The 20,177-nt window shown below is 37.7% G+C and overlaps 1 protein-coding gene across 9 annotated transcripts in view; it reads right to left on the bottom strand.

The window, feature by feature from the left end:
• kif21b (kinesin family member 21B) overlaps positions 1 to 20,177 on the bottom strand; it is a 123,630-nt gene that overhangs the window by 97,038 nt on the left and 6,415 nt on the right. The gene's annotated exons all lie outside the window — the stretch shown is intronic.

Genomic DNA, 20,177 nt, shown 5'->3' on the forward strand with positions numbered 1-20,177 from the left:
TATGTGTGTGTGTGTGTGTGTGTGTGTGTGTGTCTGTCTGGCGAGTAAACTAAAATATTTACTAGCCAACGGCGATTCAATTGTCTAGGTTGGATTCTGTGTGAAATTAAGTTGAATGACCAGGTTAAATCACTTACATAAATGGACAAGTAGATCCAAGTCAAGTTAACGTCAAGGTTAATTAAATCTTCAGGCTAAAAACCCACTAATTTATTAAACAATTAATTAAATCAAGTTAATTAGCTTTTGCCTGAAGCATTTCTGATGGGCTGATACTCATTCATCTCTACTACAGATACTTCTTACTAATAACATTGGTCTTAAATGACCAATCTGAACAATCTGCCCTTTTCATTATCAACTTTTCGTTTGTGTGCATCTCTTTTTAAACATTTGAAACATTTAAATGACTACCTTTAATGGTTTGTTATTTTCATATCAAGGTGAAACTAGACCATAGCAGTCACCAGAAAACTCTTCCAACCGCAGAGCGACATGCTAAAACCAATAACAAGCATGTTTTATGCAGATAACCTAGAGGAAATCAAGTTTTAAGATGCTATTGTAAAGTAATGACCACTAAGTTGAATTAGTCCCCGTGGCTCCTTGATGACAACAGCCCTATTGTCCTCTGTCTGATACACAGACTCATAACAAACAAATGCACTTACACACACAGATCTGTTTCGCCCAACAGAGTTAATCAAATGTTACATGTGGACTAGTCTCAGCCTCAAACGTCACTACCACAGACAGTTGGCTAAACGTCTGATGCATACGGGACACAAAAGTGGAAACACTTCAGAAATGTCCAAGTTGTCATCGGATAGGTTCAATTATACAGGATTCGTGGGAGACGTGCGTGTCACGTTCTTTAACGTTCTGCCTGGAAACAAAGATGCTGTGACTAAAGTACTATTTTTTCATTAAAGGAATAGTTCACCCAAAAATGAAAACTCTGTCATTAATAGCCCTCATATCGTTCCAAACCCGCTAGACCTTTGATTATCTTCGGAACAGAATTTAAGAGATTTTTGATGAAATCCTTGAGCTTTCTGTCCCAGCATAGACAGCAATGTAACAGAACATTTCATGGCCCAGAAATGGTTGAAATGTGAGGTTTATTGTTTTATGAAGCTTTATTTGAACACCGTACATGCTGTTAGATAAACTTTTGTCAGTCATGTGCTCATTTAAAATTCGGATATCATTGGTAATGTTATTGCTTTAGAGTTTATGCAAACAAAAGTAATTCGATTTATTGTTTATTGATTTGAAATACAAAACTTGGTCAAATGATTTGTGCGTCAGAACTTTTTTTACATTTCCAGCATACTTTAACAATACAGTGATAATACTGATAACCATGAATATATGATATATACAGGGGTGCACATAAGTCGTCTGCAAGTCCGCACGCGCTACCAAAATAAAAAATGCATTATATTAATATGTTCTTACAGCACATTTGTGTACCAACAGGGGTTGACAGCGGTTACCATTTTAGATCACAAACTGCACTATATTCGGGTTTTTTTTCAACCTGAAAGCATAAATCTAGTCTGTCTGTCTCATTGCGTTTTCAAAGCACAATGCAAAACTGTGACATTAATCCACTGACGCTCTTTAATCAGTAGCAGCGCTAAATCCTGAAGCGCATATACTTACTTGCCAGCAACCCGCCAAAATAAAAGCCTGCTGATTTTAAGTTTGAATATGATGAAAACGCTTTTATTTATTTATTTTTAGATGCTTTTATCCAAAGTTACTTAAAATTAGAAAATACATAAACAGATTCTTCTTAAAGAGGCAAACAAAGTAGTAGTAAATATTAGCATTTATTTTTAAGTTTACTATAAAATAAATGTATTTGTATTTAATACTAGTACTGCCTTTTATTTTAATAATATTATCACACACTATTATTTAGTTTATTTACTATAATTTTTTTAAAAAACTAAAATAAAGTGCTATAATATTATAACTATTATTCATAAATTTTTTATAGTTATATTTAATGGGTCACGCTACATACAGTGTGAGGACCAAACCAAATCTCCAGGTTCTCTTACGAGAACCAGGCTGAAAAAATTATGTGCACCCCTGGATAGATAGATATATATATAAAACACAAAGTCATGCAAAATAATTGTTTGCATTTAGCAATGTAACTGACAAAAAAAACATATATTAAATAAATAAATAAATACATTTTTGGACATATTTAACTTATTTCTGGGGTCAATTTTGCATAGCCAGCTACAAACCCACAACACAAACTCCAAAGAAACTCCTTGTGTTTGAGATCCGCAAAACATGAAACACCACAAACCCAGTTTAAGGAGCAGACATGTCCCAGCTAGTCACATTTAAACCCTAATTCTGGTCATTACATTGATCATTAGCATCTACAGCTGTGAGGGATGCACAAACCAGCCGAATGTGGCAGGAAATGAGAGAGAACCATGAATAATCAATTAACAAGAGCACACAAGCGCAGAAAGCAGGCTCAATCCCTTCTGCTTCACACACACATCTATCTATCCATCCTCCTCTCTCTCTCTCTGGCCTCAGCTGGGCTTTAGCCTCTTTCTTTTATCCCGTTCCACAGTCAGGGGAAGCGTAATCTATAGCGCATTGATCAGGAGGACAAACACAACACATGAGGCGTTCCCCTGAGAGGATCACACACTAAAAATAACCCCACGCTGGAGGATTACACATCCGATCGGCCCGCACCGCATCCTCGCCTTATCCTAGACCAGTTTACGCCACTGAAATCATGCAAGAGATTCCTCCAAACTGTTTTCAGATCAGCGTGCATTGTTATTGGCTTGATCTGTTTATCCTAAAGAGCCGTGCAACTTGTAATTTCCTGTGAGATAAAATACTAAACGTCTTGAGGAGATTATTAACGCTTCGCTAAATAATGAAGTTGATGTTCCACAGAACAAAGACATTTCATTCCCACAGGGCCTTGAGTTTTAATAGGGTTGGTTTTTCTAAAGGACTGCTAATGCTATCAGTGTCATTATCAGTTTTTAATTATGCAAAAAAGATTAACCCCAACACAAAAAAATTTAAATCTTAAAATGAGTCAGAGACAAAATCCCACAAAAACATACTCCAGTATATCCATAAATAGCAACCTCTGTTTCACAAGCAAATATGTCAAGGCAATTCAGAATTTGATTCAAGCGTCTCCGCGGCTCTAAATCAGATTCATAAACAAAAAATCAGAAGTTGGGCCTCCCATTTTAATATCTGCAGTGATCCATCATTTGTTTCTTCCAGACATAACACCCACACATGACGCATCTGTCCGCCTGCTGCCTCTGTGTTTGTTTATGTGAGCGAAAAACAAAAGGAAGCGTGTCATCAGTCTGCTCTGACTGCACTTCCTGGTCTGCAGAAGGGAAGTTCTCGCCACATCCTTCAGTTAGAGAAGACTAAGATCAATGTGAAGCCACCTTAACCACAAAGAGTCATTTTCCCGCTTTAAAACCTTCAAAATTTACTTCTGCCTTTAAAGTAGCTTCTCACAAAATGTGGCATTCTCAGTCTTTCTGCGATAAATGCACTTCTTGTCAAAAGAAAAAGTGACAGAAGCAGCAAAAACCCCTTTCCTTTATTAACTGCATTTAATATTTTTAATGCATTAAACAAAAACAAAAAAAATCACCAGCATTAATGCACTAATTTTGACACATATATATATTAGACCCTCACCATTTCAAAAGTATAGTCGTAAGACATTAAACTGTATATAATCCTATTGTTGTAACATTGCTTTCAAGTCTTGTCTATGCAAAGTTATTTCTAATCATTCATCTCCATCCATAACTATGCAAAGCCAGAAACCCATGTAACTTTCAAACCGTATAGAATATCAGGAAGGGATGTAAAATGTAACACAGGTTGGTTTACTTTGAGAAAACCTGCATATAAATAAACCTATTTACTTGTGTTTACAGATTACATTACGTACATAAACTACTGATCAATGTTTGGGGTCGGTGAGATTTTATGTTTTTATATTAGATTTAAGTGATCAAAAATAAAGAAAACCGTAGGATTGTTAAACATTGGAATTGGATCAAAATCTTTCTTTCAAAGTTGTCCTAAAACAGACCTTTGATTAACTTTTTTTAACCATTTAAAATGGTGTGTGTGTAGGCTTTCGTAACATTATTTTGTAATAATTTGTGTGTGTTTTTGATTTTATTCAACTGAATGAACACTTGCAGAAGAAAAGGTAATAATTTGCTGCTCCGTTTTCTGCTTATGTACCAAGCTTTGACAATATTGTATTACTTAAGAATTTTGAATTTGAATACATCTTACTGACAACAAACTTGAATAGTATGCTAAAATAACACTTAAATTTTAAAATAAATGTTAAAAAAATACATAAATATTAAATTTTATTATAAATAAATACAGCACAATGTCTAGATTTGTATTTTACTATATACTAGGGCTGTGCAAAAAATCGAATGCGATTTTCATGCACATCTCATCAGTAAAGACGCTCCTGTAATTAGAAGTATATCTCCAGCACGTATGTTCAGATCAGGGTTGCCAGGTTTTCACAACAAATCCTGCCCAGTTGCTTCTCAAAACTAGTCCAAACTAGCCCAATCGCGTTCCCAGGAGGTTCCCCGATAAAAAAAAATTGCTTTCCGGGGTTAAAATGTAAGTTTTATGGCATGGTTGCTTTGGTAAAATTCGCATTTTAGGGGCTAAATATCACGTTATTGGTATTGTCGCTTCGACCAGCGGACATGAAAAACAACCACAGACTTGGCAACACTGGTTGGCATTTACTACACAGAGCCATAATTCACTGACAATCTACACAAAATCGATTTTAAAATCGCAGGCGATTCTTTGTCGATTTTGAAAGTGATTTTGTGTTAGTTGTCGGTAGACTACGGCTCTGTTAAGTAACTGCCGCTCCACCTGAACTAGTGTTGCCAAGTCTGAGGTTGTTTTTCGAAGCAATCCCAATACCAATAACGTTATATTTAGCCCCTAAAATGCGAATTTTACCAAGACAATCATGGCAAAAAAACAAAAAAAAAAACACGTAATTTTAAACCTGGGAAGCATTTTTTTTTTTTTTTAATCTGGGAACCTCCTGGAATCGCGATTAGTTTTGGACTAGTTTTGAGAAGCAACAGGGCAGGATTTGTTGTGAAAACCTGGCAACCCTGATCTGAACACACGTGCTGGAGATAATACTTCTAATTACAGGAGCGTCTTTACTGATGAGATGTGCATGAAAACCGCATTCGATTTTTTGCACAGCCCTACTATATACATTTTTCAGTTGTATATTTTTTTACATTTACGATGTCTTAATTTAAAAAAAAGAAATTGAAAATTAAAACTGCTGAATGCTTTCCCACTACAATACAAGCCTTTCTCTGAGCTGTGCTGATGAGTTCTAGCCTTGGCACACACATCCATGCGTCTTTGTGGTCTTGAGAGACTGCTTTTAAAGAAGTGCTCCTGTGTGTGTGTTCAACCGGTGAGTGAGACGAATACAAAACGTCTCTGTCGGAGACCCACACAAAGCCATGCAGTACACATGCGGTCACTAAACTCTTTCAGATTATGGTTTGTTTTGAGAAGAGACTTGCAGCGGTCTCATAAACGGGTGCGGGGCGGGCAATCACGTATGTGACTTAGCTGTGAAAGGGTCCATCACGAGAGGAAATGGAGGTGTGTTTCCTGCATTGCCGCCCCTCCCTTATGACCCACTGATCTGTTTTTCCAGGCGCTGGTCAGAGAGAGAGTGAAAGATGAGAGGAAGAGCTTTCTTTACTTCCGTTTTACTCGCTTCATAACTCATAAACATAAGGCCTTTTAGTGCCGCATAAACTTGGAAGACTTGGTTGTAACAAAGAGTTTATTGCCAGTCAAATGGCTCTTGGCTTGGGTCCTTTGGATCGGGGCCCAGAAGAGATTCTCCATCCATAAACTTTAATTGGCGATACTCAACTGCTCTTTTGTGTGTGTGACTTTGCATTACAGTAGAAGATATCGGACCGAATATTTCCATAAAACTGACAGTAAGTCAAGTTTAAACACTGTTTGTTGATAAAGAGACCTCGGCAGAGTCCTCATTGACTGGGACGATACAGTACTGAATACTGAAATGCATGTGTCCGTGTGCGCGCTCATGTGGCACTCCGTCCTCTCAGGTGATTGGATGGCCATCCTTGCATTTTTCTGTCTTTCAGATCCTGTTTTCATCACGCATGTGTCTGGTCGATCGTACCCTCACGCTCTTCAATTTCCTGAAAACAAAGCCCAGGAATGTTGGGAGGGCATCCAAATATGCACAGATATGTGTTTATCTTGGCCATGCGGTGAAGCGCAACAAGCTTAAAGTGATGTGGAAGCTTTCACCCAAAAATGAAAATGCTGCCATCATTCCAAACCTGTATGACTTTCTCTTTTCTGAACACTGAAGGATATATAATTTGACCCTATTTCTACTTCAGTTACCAAAACTGTTAAAACACTGTTTGGCTATCAACATATTTTTCAAAATATCTGCTTTTGTACAGTACCTTTGTAAAAACAAGAATATACTGTATATATATTTCACCCCCCAGCTGTGTGTGTGTGTGTGTGTGTGTGTGTGGTTACATTTATTCTGAACTCTTCAATAGAAATTGTGAAAAAAGAGCATGTATTCTCACATGTTCGTGTATTTGATCATTTCATTTTATGTATAAAACGTGCCTAAAGAAATTTAATTACAAATATTTTTTATTAAATTAAAACGTTCGTACATATGATCAAATTAAACAAAATAAAAGAATTCATTACGCTTAGCCTTATATAAGACCCTGCTCACTGTCTGCAGCGGTGTATCTCACACACTCTGAGCACAAGCTAAAAAAAGGTGATGACATCAGTACAAACCCCGCAGTTTGGCCACCTATTACTGTCAAATTCATCATTCAGCAGTTCCAAGTCTCCTAAAAACAAACGCTTTAGTCTTTTGATTGTGGCACTGACTGAACTCCAGCCGTCTGGCTGATAAGATTAACTACGTCTACTCCATTGAGCAGTCTAGTGGAAAAAAACACCAGAGGACCAATCAAACCAATAATAGACTTCACACTTTTATCTCATTTTCAGCACCTGTGTGATGGGAATGGGATAGAGCGAACACTGCACTCACAATCTTCAGCTTGTAGGTGAGAAAATCCAAGCGACCCATCCAGGATTTCATTCGACAGATCTGATTGCCGGCAAAACATTTCTGAATAAACAGACCTTTTCGTATTCACACATCACCAGATCAGGATCATATTCATAAATGCTACATGTTACCTGTTCTGTCACATTTTGAATGTGTAAATGTTATGATTACGGCAAGAACAGGAAAAGATCGGCTCAGGAAGGGCTTTGGAGAGCTGCGCTGAACTCCCATCCGGAGCAGAACTGTCTGTCCACACTTTTCTCAGCGAGTATCTCTCTAAACCATCGGCCCATTTGCCTGGGGAATGGGAATGATATGCATGAAACCCTCAGAAGCGTAGACATGTATAGAAAGCTCATTTCTCATGCAGTTTTCTTTTGACTTACTAATTTAAATAAAATTATATTCAAGCAGCATCCACCACGGACAAAACACGAACAACTACCACTATTAAAAAGCTACACACTTTTTTTTGCTGAGGTCCACCTAAGATTTTAGTCAAACAGTCATAATTTAGGTTTTCCATGAACATTTTGCCCATCCCTATGACTAAACATGCTATAATTTTATTAATTTTGTTTTACTTTTTTGGCTGAATACTGATAAATGGCTTTAAAATGTAATGCCACTTTGTTTAGATAAACTACCAATTTTTTTTTAAATAATAACAATTATATATATATATATATATATATATATATATATATATATATATATATATATAATATATTCATTTTGAAATTTGCTAAATATCTTTATTTAAGTTTTAATTTAAATGTAGTCGGTTTAAATTTTAGTAGTTTTGTGTGTTTTTTCTTTTTTTCCATTTGTTTTAATTTATTCATTCAAATGAACCTAAATTTGGTTTCTAATATTCATTAATGTAACATTTAGATTTTATTTTGGCTTTATTTCAGTTACGCAAATAGTTTTTATATAGTTTGTCAGTTAACAACTAACACTGAAGTTTAAATGTGTAAATGAATGAATCTTACATCAGAAAGTTTCAGAACAAGCCCTCCTTGCAGTTTCATTTCAATAAATGCTCTTTTTGGACTGAGGAGGAAGTTTTGAGTGCTAAAGCCACATAATACATCAAGCTCTTTTCCAGCAAAATTAGATGAAGGAAAATTAGATTTCTCATTATATGCCCCTTTTAGCATATTAACAGATGAATACAGACTGTAGTTCAACCTCAAACACACACACACACACACACACACACACACACAGAGACTTGGCTGCCATGCCAAGGACAACAATCAGAATCCGCTTACAGTGAAAGTGAATGTGTGTGCGTGCGTGTGCGTGCGTGTGTGTGTGTGTGTGTGTGTGTGTGTGTGTGTGCGCGCACGGCAAACAGGTGTAGGCAGACGGCAAACACACACTGGCAAACTCGTGAGATGTCAGGAACATGTCAGCAGAATTTCCAAGCTGATCAATCCTGGGGACTGTATGAGCCAGACACACGAACACAACATTTAAAGGACACTAATTCCTGGCTCCATCACATAAATGACTTCATAGATCAGCGTTTCTTCCTAAAAGCTTCATCACTGATCAGACAGCAGGCAGGATTTGAACCTACATCTCCCAGACGAGTTACCCAGCACTGTTTTTTTTTTTTTTTTGGCTTTATTTGTATAAGACAGTGTAGAAGTGACAGAAAGCAAAGTGGGAATCAGAAAAGGTCTTTGAGTAAGGATTTAAACTCGGGGACGCCCATAGTGCAACCGTATATTCTATATGTATGTGCGCTGGTTGGTATGAATTTCTTTTCTTTCGATCTTTTGAACACAAAGAAGATATTTAGAAGCATGTTGCTGGTAGCCAGTGACTTTCACTGTTATTTTTCCATAAAGTACAATGGAAGTCAATGGCTACCAGCAACTGGTTACCAACATTTAGGGCTGTGCAAAAAATCGAATGCGATTTTCATGCACATCTCATCAGTAAAGACGCTCCTGTAATTAGAAGTATATCTCCAGCACGTGTGTTCAGATCATAGTTGCCAGGTTCTCACAACAAATCCTGCCCAGTTGCTTCTCAATACTGGTCCAAAACTAGGCAAAATCGCGTTTCCAGGAGGTTCCCCGGAAAAAAAAAAATGCTTTGCGGGGTTAAATTTTACGTTTTATGGCATGGTTGCTTTGGTAAAATTCGCATTTTAGGTGCTAAATATCACCTTATTGCTATTGTCGCTTCGACCTGCGGACATGAAAAACAACCACAGACTTGGCAACATTGGTTAGCATTTACTACACAGAGCCATAATTCACTGACAATCTACACAAAATCGATTTTAAAATCTGTGGCGATTCTTTGTCGATTTTGAAATCGATTTTGTGTTAGTTGTCGGTGCACTACAGCTCTTGTGTAGTAACTGCCGCTCCACCTGAACCAGTGTTGCCAAGTCTGCGGTTGTTTTCCATGTCCGCGGTTCGAAGCTACCCCAATACCAATAACGTGACATTTAGCCCCTAAATTGTGAATTTTCCCAAGACAACCAGGCCAAAAAAAAAAAAAAAACATATATTTTAACCCCGGGAAGCATTTCTTTTAATCGGGGAACCTCCTGTAATCGCGATTAGTTTTGGACTAGTTTTGAGAGGCAACAGGGCAGGATTTGTTGTGGAAACCTGGCAACCCTGATCTGAACACACGTGCTGGAGATATACTTCTAATTAACGGAGCGTCTTTACTGATGAGATGTGCATGAAAATCGCTTTCGATTTTTTTTTGCACAGCCCTACCAACATTCTCCAAAATAACTCCTTGTGTGTTCAAAAGAAAACAGAAGCTGACACGGGTTCGGAACAACATGATGGTGAGTAAATGAGTAGGGTTGGGCCGACAGACGATGCATCACCGGTGGCTGATAGACATCACGATGTTGTGCTGGTATCGTGATGCCCCGCCCCTTTTTGAATGAACGATCGCTTTTTAGTTTCACTATCACTTTCGAGACTTGTTATCACACATATCTGTTTATAATATGGAACGTTAGTAATTTAACACACATTTTACAAGATTATATGTTTGTCAGTGTTACTGAGATCATTTGCCATTGTCCTCAGTCATCTCAACTCTACACCGGACGTGAAAGCTGTCGTGTGGCACGCTGGACGCGACAAAGTGACCATTAAAAATCATTTGAAATTAGTGTCAACACGTCATAAATAGAGCACAGGAGCAGTTTACTGTCAGAGATTTGTGGTGTCATGCCACGCTGAATCCAGTGTATACAGCATCACTGATTATAATGAGTTCTATTGACTTATCTATATATAATGAATCTCTATTATAGATCAGTGGTTCTATAGTATTTTGTCACGCCGCACCAATCGCATCTGGTGTAGACACGGTGTTAGAAATTGTTAGTTGTTTTCCCTTATAAGGATTCCTGCTTCAGGCACACCTTCCCCAATCCTCTCACCAACACCCCACCCACCCCCGCCGATGTCCCCGTCCATCGCAATGTTTCACTGTAGACATCGTCCGATGCCAAATTTGATGACATCGCCCAACCCTATAAATCAGCTGACAGAATTTGTAATAGAATGAATTTTTGAAGCTTCACTTCAAATTACTCACCCTCATGTTGTTCTAAACCCGTAAGACCTTCGTTAATTTAAAAAAAACAAATGAAGATACTTTTAATGAAATCCGAGAGCTTTCGGACCTTCCTATCGACAGCAACACAACTACCACATTCAAGGCCCAGAAAAGTAGTAAAGGACATTATTAAACATAGTCCATGTGAAATCACTGGTTCAACCTTAATTTTATGAAACTATGAAAATACATTGTGTGCAAAAAAAAAAAAAAAAAAAAACTTTATTCAACAAATTCTTCTCTTAAGTGTCTTTGAAAGACACGTGTTCATGACAGAACCATGATGCATGGTTTTGTTTTTGTACAAATTTTGTGTTTTACGGTTTAATATTTTCTTTAATATTTTAATATTTCTTCAATTTGATCTGTAATGGTTTCTTCAATTTGCTAATAAAAATGATGTCTTATCATTTGAAATATAGGAAACTAGGTGAGGTAAAAAATAAAAAAAAAACTTCAAACAAGCTGAAATTCTTTTAAATGCTGTTTTATAACAAAGTTCGGGAGGAACAGTCGCAGTTCATTAACCTGATTAACACAAGTGGAGACCAATCAGTAATCAACTCATGACAAGGCATAAATAACAGTAGAACCTACCTCTGTTCATTGACAGTTTTCAGCATCCCTCCTCCACCCCATTTCTCCTCACTTATAGATCCATCTACTCTTACCACAACCGGGGGGGGGGGGCTCAGAGCTCAGAGCCCTCCACCCGGACAGCACGCCAAATACGCATAAACTTACTGTATTAATATACGTAGATGTGAACTCGTGAATTTGTCCTTAAATGAATGTGCAACAATTCAAATGAAAAGTTAAGAAATAATCTTCACAATAATTTTTGATGATCAGTTTAAACATTATTGTGCAGCCCTATGTTAACCTACAGCCCCCACTAACATGATGTTTCCATCTCATCTGGAGAACATCAGATGAGTATGACCTCTGCTGGGCCCCAGGACCTGAAAGAGACATGGGTTTGTGCATCCTCAAGACCTCAGAGCTAGTTAAGAGCCCTAGTTTCACACGCTGTTCGTGTAAGTTTCGGGGTATGAGTGTGTGTGTGTGTGTGTGTGTGTGTGTGACCTCTAGTCGCCCTGAGGGCCCCTTTTTGAAGTTGGATAGTCACACCAGATGTCAAATCTCCTTCCCAGTCCCACAGTCCAGTTCTCACCTCCACCCACACAAAACAGTTTCCACCAACCTCCTCCTCTCTTTTCATCCTCCTACTACAGATTTCTTTAGCTTCTCAATCGTTTATGTCCTCTAAACTGTCCTCTACTCCATCTCTGCCTCTGTCCTAAACTCAATCCTCCAAAATGATTCCCATATCCTCTCTCTCTCTCTCTCTCTCTCTCCCGAGTCACGAAGACATCCTCCAAATCCAGGCAAATGATGCAAATGTGTTCTAGAGATTAGGATTAGCAGGTCATGCGCATAAAAACCCCAAAACACACATACGACACACACACACACTTGGTGATGAGTGTAAACAGCTGCTGCCAAAAGCCCCTGTGCCTTGATTTTATCTGCACAAAACACACACACACACATCTGTAGAGTTTCATCTCACTTGAAGAAAAATATGGTAATTTTTGGCATTGCAATGAAGAATTCATAAGAATTTAAACAGTAAAGCATGTCAGCATGTGCGTGTGTGTGAGAAATGGAGATAAAAAGAATGACTAAGTGTGTTTGTGGTGTTCTCAAGGAAGAGGAGGATGTCTGAGGCTTCACCTCAAACACACAACAGCACGTCCTTCTTGCCCTTTAGAAAATGGGTTATCAGACCAATGGATTCAACCAAACGGAAAACTCACCCCAGCTCCTGCTGGTTTTAAACCATGTTAGAAAGACTGATCCATTTACCTCAGGAAAACAGTGATATTGTGTCACATAATCACGTCAAGTTCATTTTCCAGTGTTTCTGTGTCCAAGATAATAGGCAAGTGATTAAAACACCACTGAAGTTTGCCGAATCACAAAGTCAAGTGGTGCAACTAACTGTTGTGTTCAAATAAAAGGACCTCATATAAATTCAATTAATAATGTATGATAAAATATTTATACATTTAGTTTGAAAATAATGACAGATGTGTACACTCAACATATTAACGGTAAAAAATAAATAAAAAATTACTTCATGGTTACACCATGTGACATTTTTTAAGTCATTAAAAAAATAATAAAAAAAAATCTAAAAAGGATATTTTAAATCATATGAAAGCGGCATGAATACCAAGTGACCTTAGCAACTGCAAAGTGACGCCTTGGCAACCAGCCACAACACCCCTTCAATGAAATACAATACATTTCTGTGGTAATCAACAAAAAGCAACACACACCGTTCATAGACAATTTGCTGAAAATAACTAAGGACATATCTTAAAAAGTATTTATACCATCTTCTGGTCTGAAAAATACATACATTCAGAAGCTTTTGAAGGTCATTTGTCAGTTGTGAGTGGCAGGCCCATTGTTGGACTGACATATATTGAGAAACGGCTTGTAAATGGTGATCTAATTTTTCTCCGAGTGGGCCATAAAAAGCTCTTGTTCATCTCAGACAGCTAATGAATAGAAAGCGGAGCTTTGGAGTCACCAAGGTGGCTCTGTTTTGACTGCCACATTGGTGCCTGCACAGAAAACAATGCAAGCATGTGATTGTAAAACATGTGTGAACCTGATACAGGAGCACTCAGGTGACACCGCATTGATAATCGTCTTTGAACGCAGAGAATGAGGGGAACCGTTGTTCAGTTCATTAAAGGGCGGTTAAGGAGTGACTGAACGCAATACTGTCCTGATGGGAACGAATCCATTCAGAGCCAGAGTAACCAGATATTCAGGGCTTTGAATCCTAAAAATAATGTAATAAAAAGGTAACAACAATGACTTTGAAAGGTTTCACTGAGCTAGGGGACAGAATGACTGATACTAGTGTCAATTCTATGTTAAATAAAAAAATAAATAAAAAACATAAAATTACCTTAGGAGTGAAGGTTCATAGTGCTCAGTTTCATTATATCACACTGGACAAATACATACAGTTGAGTGCATTTATTAGTGGACACAATACACTAAATTAATATTTTAAAAGAAAAGAAAAAAAATATTGGAGCCATTGTTATATCCCAGTAACTCTTAATTCTTGAGTTAAAGGCATGCAAACTTTGGAAAAATAAATGAAAATTTAACTTTTCACAATTTTGAATGGTCATCACCACTGGCATACAATGCAAAAAGTTTGCTTAAGTCAACAGATTTTATTCTATATATGCTCCCATCTTCCTGTTTTCATCACTTTGCATGTTTAAAAATCATGACAAAAATTATTGATGACAAAATTATTGATTATTATGATTATTATTAATCATGACAAAATATCTGAATTTTCTTTATTTTATATGGCATGGCTCTATTCCAAACACAGCCAACTTTTGTTCTTAAATAATAGTTCATGTGACCCCTTCAAAGTGCTTTGGGCCATAAATACAAAGAGAAACATAATTAATGCGGTTTTAAAAGGTAGTTATTTCGTCTCAATGGAAATTTTCACAGTGAATAATACAAAAAGCAATATTATGGCCATCAGAGTCCTAAAGGCCAGGCAAAGTTTTAAAAATGATTCAGTAAATGGTCATTGAGTCCTCTGAACCTCAGCGTTTCCCTTTCTGAGCCGGTCATTTCCCAATGCGTGCAACCCATTATTGATCACATTAATATTTACAGAACAATATATTACAGAGAGCATGGAGCTCCAGATCATGGCCTGGTATCATTCACAAGGGCCACACAGACTTTTTTCAATGCCATGTGGCTAACATGAACATGACCAAGCATCTACTTTCCCCAATGAATCTCAACCCTGTCATGGTAGCGTCCACTTATGCATGGAGACTCTGCAGCTCTGCAGGTGAATAATAGCCTAGCGTGCAAACATCTGCTACCACAGACGCCATATGAAGCTCCTGAGGACCAGAGGAACGGACACTAGGGGACCTTCATATGGTGAAACAGGAGATTCTGGCTTGGTTCTCCAGTCCCTTTGCGATGTTGGCAGACTTTGGGATTTTCAGCTGCGCCATACTTTACCTGAGAGAAAGTGAAAGGATGGGCCACAGCAGGGATGTTGGCCCACCTCATTTATTAAACGAGGGGCAGCTGGGAAAAACAGGTGAGGAAACGAGCAAGTGTGGATTGCCAAGGCTCCATTCTTCCCAGAACAGACTTGCCAGTCATGCAGGATATTCTAAGCCCAGAAACAAAGAAGAAGGGCAGACAATCATATCTAAAGGGGCTTTATAGTGCTGCAATGCTTTAACATGGTCTCACTGGGCAGCCTGAGAGTGTAATTGAAAAGCTTGAGGTATAGTACCTACATTCTCTCTCGCTCGCAAGTCACTTTGTTAGATTGCTTAATCTCCATAACTCAACATACGAGTAGCGCCTGTGGACGTCTGCTACTCCCCTGGGCTAAAGCTGGCACAAAAACAAATGCACAGACATGCAAATCCATTTGGTTTAAAAATACATGCATGCAAACGCATCACAGAAAGTGTGAAGCGAACCTCTCTGCTGACTAATACAATCCATGTAAACTCTTACATAACATCCAACACCGAGAAGCTGTTTGAAATGGACTGAAAAGTGAACTGACTTGCTGTGCAAGATATAAACTACAAATTTTGAGAAAAGTCAGAATTGAGAGTTTATAGTTTGCAATTCTGACTTTGTAACTTGCAATTTCTAGTTTATGTCTCACAATTCTGAGAACTGGCAGATGTAAACTTGCAATCGCATGGAAATAAATCTGAATTGTGACAATTAATAAGTGTATTGTTTATTTAGTGGCAGATAAGGGCTTCCAATCATATTAACATTATCAACATGCTAACATCAAACTCTATCGGAATCAATTGTTGAGTTGCACTTCACTTGAATTGCACAATCTGAAAGTGAACGAACAAATGAACGAACAGAAGCTTAAATATTGATGTTTTCATTATAAAAATTTGATTGTTTCACTTCACAAAAGCCTTGTGGAGATTATGGACGCCAATGACTTTTACTATTTGGAAAATCTGATAAAAAATGCCTTTCAGATATTATGTGTTTTGTAGTAGCCGAATCAAGCAAGTTTGGAACGACATGAGGTTGAATACATGACCATTTTTATTTTTGGGATGAACTATCCCTTTCAAATGCCGTGGCTTGTTAGATTTTGTAACAATGCTGGAAGACTTAATTAGCAAAGAGCCCATTTCACCCCCGTGATCAGTCTGATGAGTGAAGCAGACTCTCTAAAGCATCTACAACAGGCCCAATTCATGATTCACACAGACCCTGAGCTCGGATTCCAAAACTCTAGTTTTCGTGTGGACTAGAACTCCCAGAGGGCCGTTCAGAGATCCGGAAGGCCTGCGGGACGGGATTACCCCCATTACAGAGATCTAAGAAGGGCTTTGCGCACAAAATAGTCATGCGCTGGCCAGTCAGAGAGGTTGAAGAGAAGAGCAACAAAAAAAAAAACAGTATAACGTTCTGCTGAATAAGAAAGCAGGGGCATCAGGAATATTATGAAAACTGTGTGCTTAATCAAAGCTACAGAAGTGAGGAGACCAGGTGAACAATTACTCAGCATCTTCATCCGAAGAGCCGTCCGATTAGGAAGCATTTGTAAAATGATAATCCCTCAGTGTTCCACCAACAAAAAGATTCTGGGTCAAATGAGGGGAAAAATAAAATAAAATACAATAAAATATTAAATTAAATACAATTAAATAAAAAGACATTTAATTAAACTGACATATAATAAAAAAAATTAAAAAAGAACAATAAAATAAAAATAAATAAATAAAAAATCACACATACAAATATAAAAAAAAAAAAATCTATATTATTAAAGGGGTCATATGATGCTATTTAAAAAAATCCTTTCTCTTTGGAGTGTTATTCTGACTTAGCTACGACAATCTGCTGCTTCTGAATCATTTACTGTAAGTATGTTTTGTTATTAATTTAAATATTTGCTATTGAATGTTCAAGTGCAGAGTTTTGCATGTTGCGTGTGTGTGTGTGTGTGTGTGTGTGTATGGGTTGGGAGAGTCACACAGTGGAGTCAGCCGTGTTAACCGTCCGTGGCTGGTGTACTGCAAACACATACAAGTTTCATCACTGTGTCTGTCACACCATTCTGTTCCCCTTTCAGGATTGAACTGATGGGAAAACTAAAAGACATTTTTAACCGTCTTTACATTTATTTTTAAAGATTAAGCTTGCGATTATGGAAAGGGGCGTTATATTTCCAACAAGTGCTTGCGGTGTTCGGCCAATCACAATGCACTCTGTCAGTTGGCCAATCAGAGCAGACTGTGCTTGTCAGAAGGAGGGACTTTGTAGAAAACCATGCGTTTGAGAGAGGCGGGGCATAGAGGATCTACAATAATGTACCGTATTTGAAAATAATGTGTTTTTTGGACATTACAGCATGTCAACATATTCTGTTACAGCAACTACACAAAATAACCTTTAAAAAAAAACATCATTTGAGCCTTTTAAAGTTGTATAATAAGTGCTGTAAAACTATTAATTATATAAAAAATAATAGTTTGTTTACATAATATATGCATGTATATTTATTATGTACATATCAATACACATACACGTATATATTTAAAAACATATATGATACATACATACATAAAGACAGACACACACACACACACACACACACACACACACACACACATTATGTAAAGAGAAACTTTTATTTTGGATGCAATTAATCACAATTAATATTTTGACAGCACTAATAATACTAATGTTTCACATGCAATTTTAATACTAAGCAGATAGTATGCAGTTGTCCAATACACTGATATTCCAGTCAAAACTCAGACACAAGTTCATGCAAATGTAGGGTTTTAAAAAAGTGATTTTGGCACGTCGCTGGATTTCTAGAGGCTCGTCTCAGTCTCTTTTCTCTCAACACCCATTTCAAGGTCAGACGGTCCAGTGATCGCAGCTGGGAGCGACACCGAGTGCGTGTGGGAATGAGAGCTTATTGTGTGGTACACATAAGCAGCACACATATCCTATTCATGCAAGCAGGCTCTTTTAAAAGGTCACTTCTAAGTAATTGTATTCATCAGTTCATTACCTTTAAATAACATAATGAGCATTAACAGTCATATTGTAATCAAGCTCTGAATAGGTGTGACATTCATCTGTTCAAGCTTGAATTAAACAAGCGTTAACCCAGAGGACGGCGGTGTTTGCCGGGCCAGACAGAAGTCCACGACTCAGCGTGACCCAACCTGGGTGAGTGAATCAGACGTGATGAGCTACTCCCTGAGCTGGGCAAGCTATATGCCATCTAAAGCTTCTTGTAAGCAGGTGTGTGTGTGTGTGTGTGTCTTACAGGAGTAAACACCTGCATGCACAGATGCATGCTGTTTTGCATTCAGGTCTGTCACAGTGACTCAAGGGAAGCATGACACAAGTCCACTGCAAAATGCCACACAGCACAACCAATTCAGTAACATACTGAATAATATCCAAGTTATGATAAAAAGAATCATAATAATAATAATAGCCAGAATTATTTTATTGTCAAAGATGCATGGAGCACCGAACACAGAAGTCCCTTTCAAACCAAGCAGCATTCTGTTGGTCAAGGTGGCAAAACTGTGTATAATACATGATTGATATACTGGATTTTGGCTCATAGCTGTATACGAAATTTCACCGAGCAATGGTAAATCAATCTCCACTTTTTGACGGTTTATGATAACATTTAACATTTTGCAAAACATACAAAGAAAACTACATGTTTAGTCTTCTGTGATGTTTGGCCATGCAAACTTACTAACACAGTACTAAGATGTTGTCTGTATTAGAAATGGTTCTAAAGTTGTTGTTTTTTTTACAATGCTGTTCATTGTTTTGGGGTAAGTGTGATTATTATTTTTAGGAATGAATACTTTTATTACACAAGGATGTAAGGACGGAAAGTGATAGTAAATACATTAACGTGTTACAAAATATATATAGTAAACACTGTAAACTATAAAACACAAATAAACTATAAATAAATGCTTTAAAAAAAAAAAAATCAGTACAACTGTTGATCTGAAATGTTTCTTGAGCACCAGATCAGCATGTTAGAATGATTTCTGAGGGATCATGTGACACTAAAGAGTATGTGACTACGATGCTGAAAATTTAGCTTTGCGTCACAGGACTAAAAATTAAATCTTTTATTAAATCTTGGCAAGTGTAGGAGACTTCTTTTATAAAAAACATTTATAAAATAATCTTAAATCCAAATGCGAGTGTAAATCAAAGTCAGGTTAAAATCAAAGTCTGACTGCTTAGACACAACTCTATTCATCAATGGGAGTCTGAAGCTCAAATAGTGTTGAAGATATACGCATTTAATGAGCAATAACGCTTGCCTTAAATGCTGCCACTAATAAGGAAGTGAAAGCTATTTCAGCAGAGACCCCAGGACCTATTTAAGCTCCTTACAGCTTAAGATACCTTATCACCAGCTGGTCCCTTAGATCCGTTAAACAACTTCTTTTCTGTAGTTTACAAGGTGTGCAATGTCCAGAAGGTCCCGGGTGCTCCAAACCCTGGGTGACTGTCCCGGCCCTAGCTCTGTTATGCGGTATGAAAGGAGTAACTGAAGGACCGGCGCAAAAGGTCCAAAACCAGAAAACTATTCACTTAATTGTCCCACAATTCATGAGAGAAAAGCCAGACTGTGGGAGGGGCTGGTGGCTGGAGAGGGTGGCAGGGGGTCAGTCTGATTTCAAAGGCCAGGGTACAAGCTCGTCCTGAAAGCGGTCCAGCATCTGAGCAAGGGGGCTGCGCTCGGTGGTCCTTGGACAACCAAGAGAGTCTAGCGGAGCATGAAGAAGGACAAATAGCCCATCTATGTGTACCTCAGAAAAGCCCTTTGTAAGTTTCCTAAACCTTTGCTGAAATTTGAATAAGAGCAAAAACGGCTTCAGTATGCAAAAAGTTCAGAAATATCCTCTAGGTTAATTATTTCCCAACTAAGATTAAACATGACCAAAGAGGTTACGCTGGGAATAACTTATGCCGTGCTCCCTTAAACCCAATTAAAGTTTGGTAACAAGGTAAAAGTACACACACAAATCCCTCAGCTTTGCATTAACACATTTTACAACAATTAATCGCTCTTAAAGGAACCGTTCTATCCTTTTAATAACATCCCTTACGCTTTGTTAAGAACATCTGATGACGTCTGCTAGAGTATGTTTCTCAGTCGTTTATTGTATGATGGCCAGTTTTTCCAATTGGAAGTGTT

This window comes from Carassius gibelio, chromosome B11 (genome assembly GCF_023724105.1).
Source record: "Carassius gibelio isolate Cgi1373 ecotype wild population from Czech Republic chromosome B11, carGib1.2-hapl.c, whole genome shotgun sequence".
Taxonomy (NCBI): Eukaryota; Metazoa; Chordata; class Actinopteri; order Cypriniformes; family Cyprinidae; genus Carassius; species Carassius gibelio.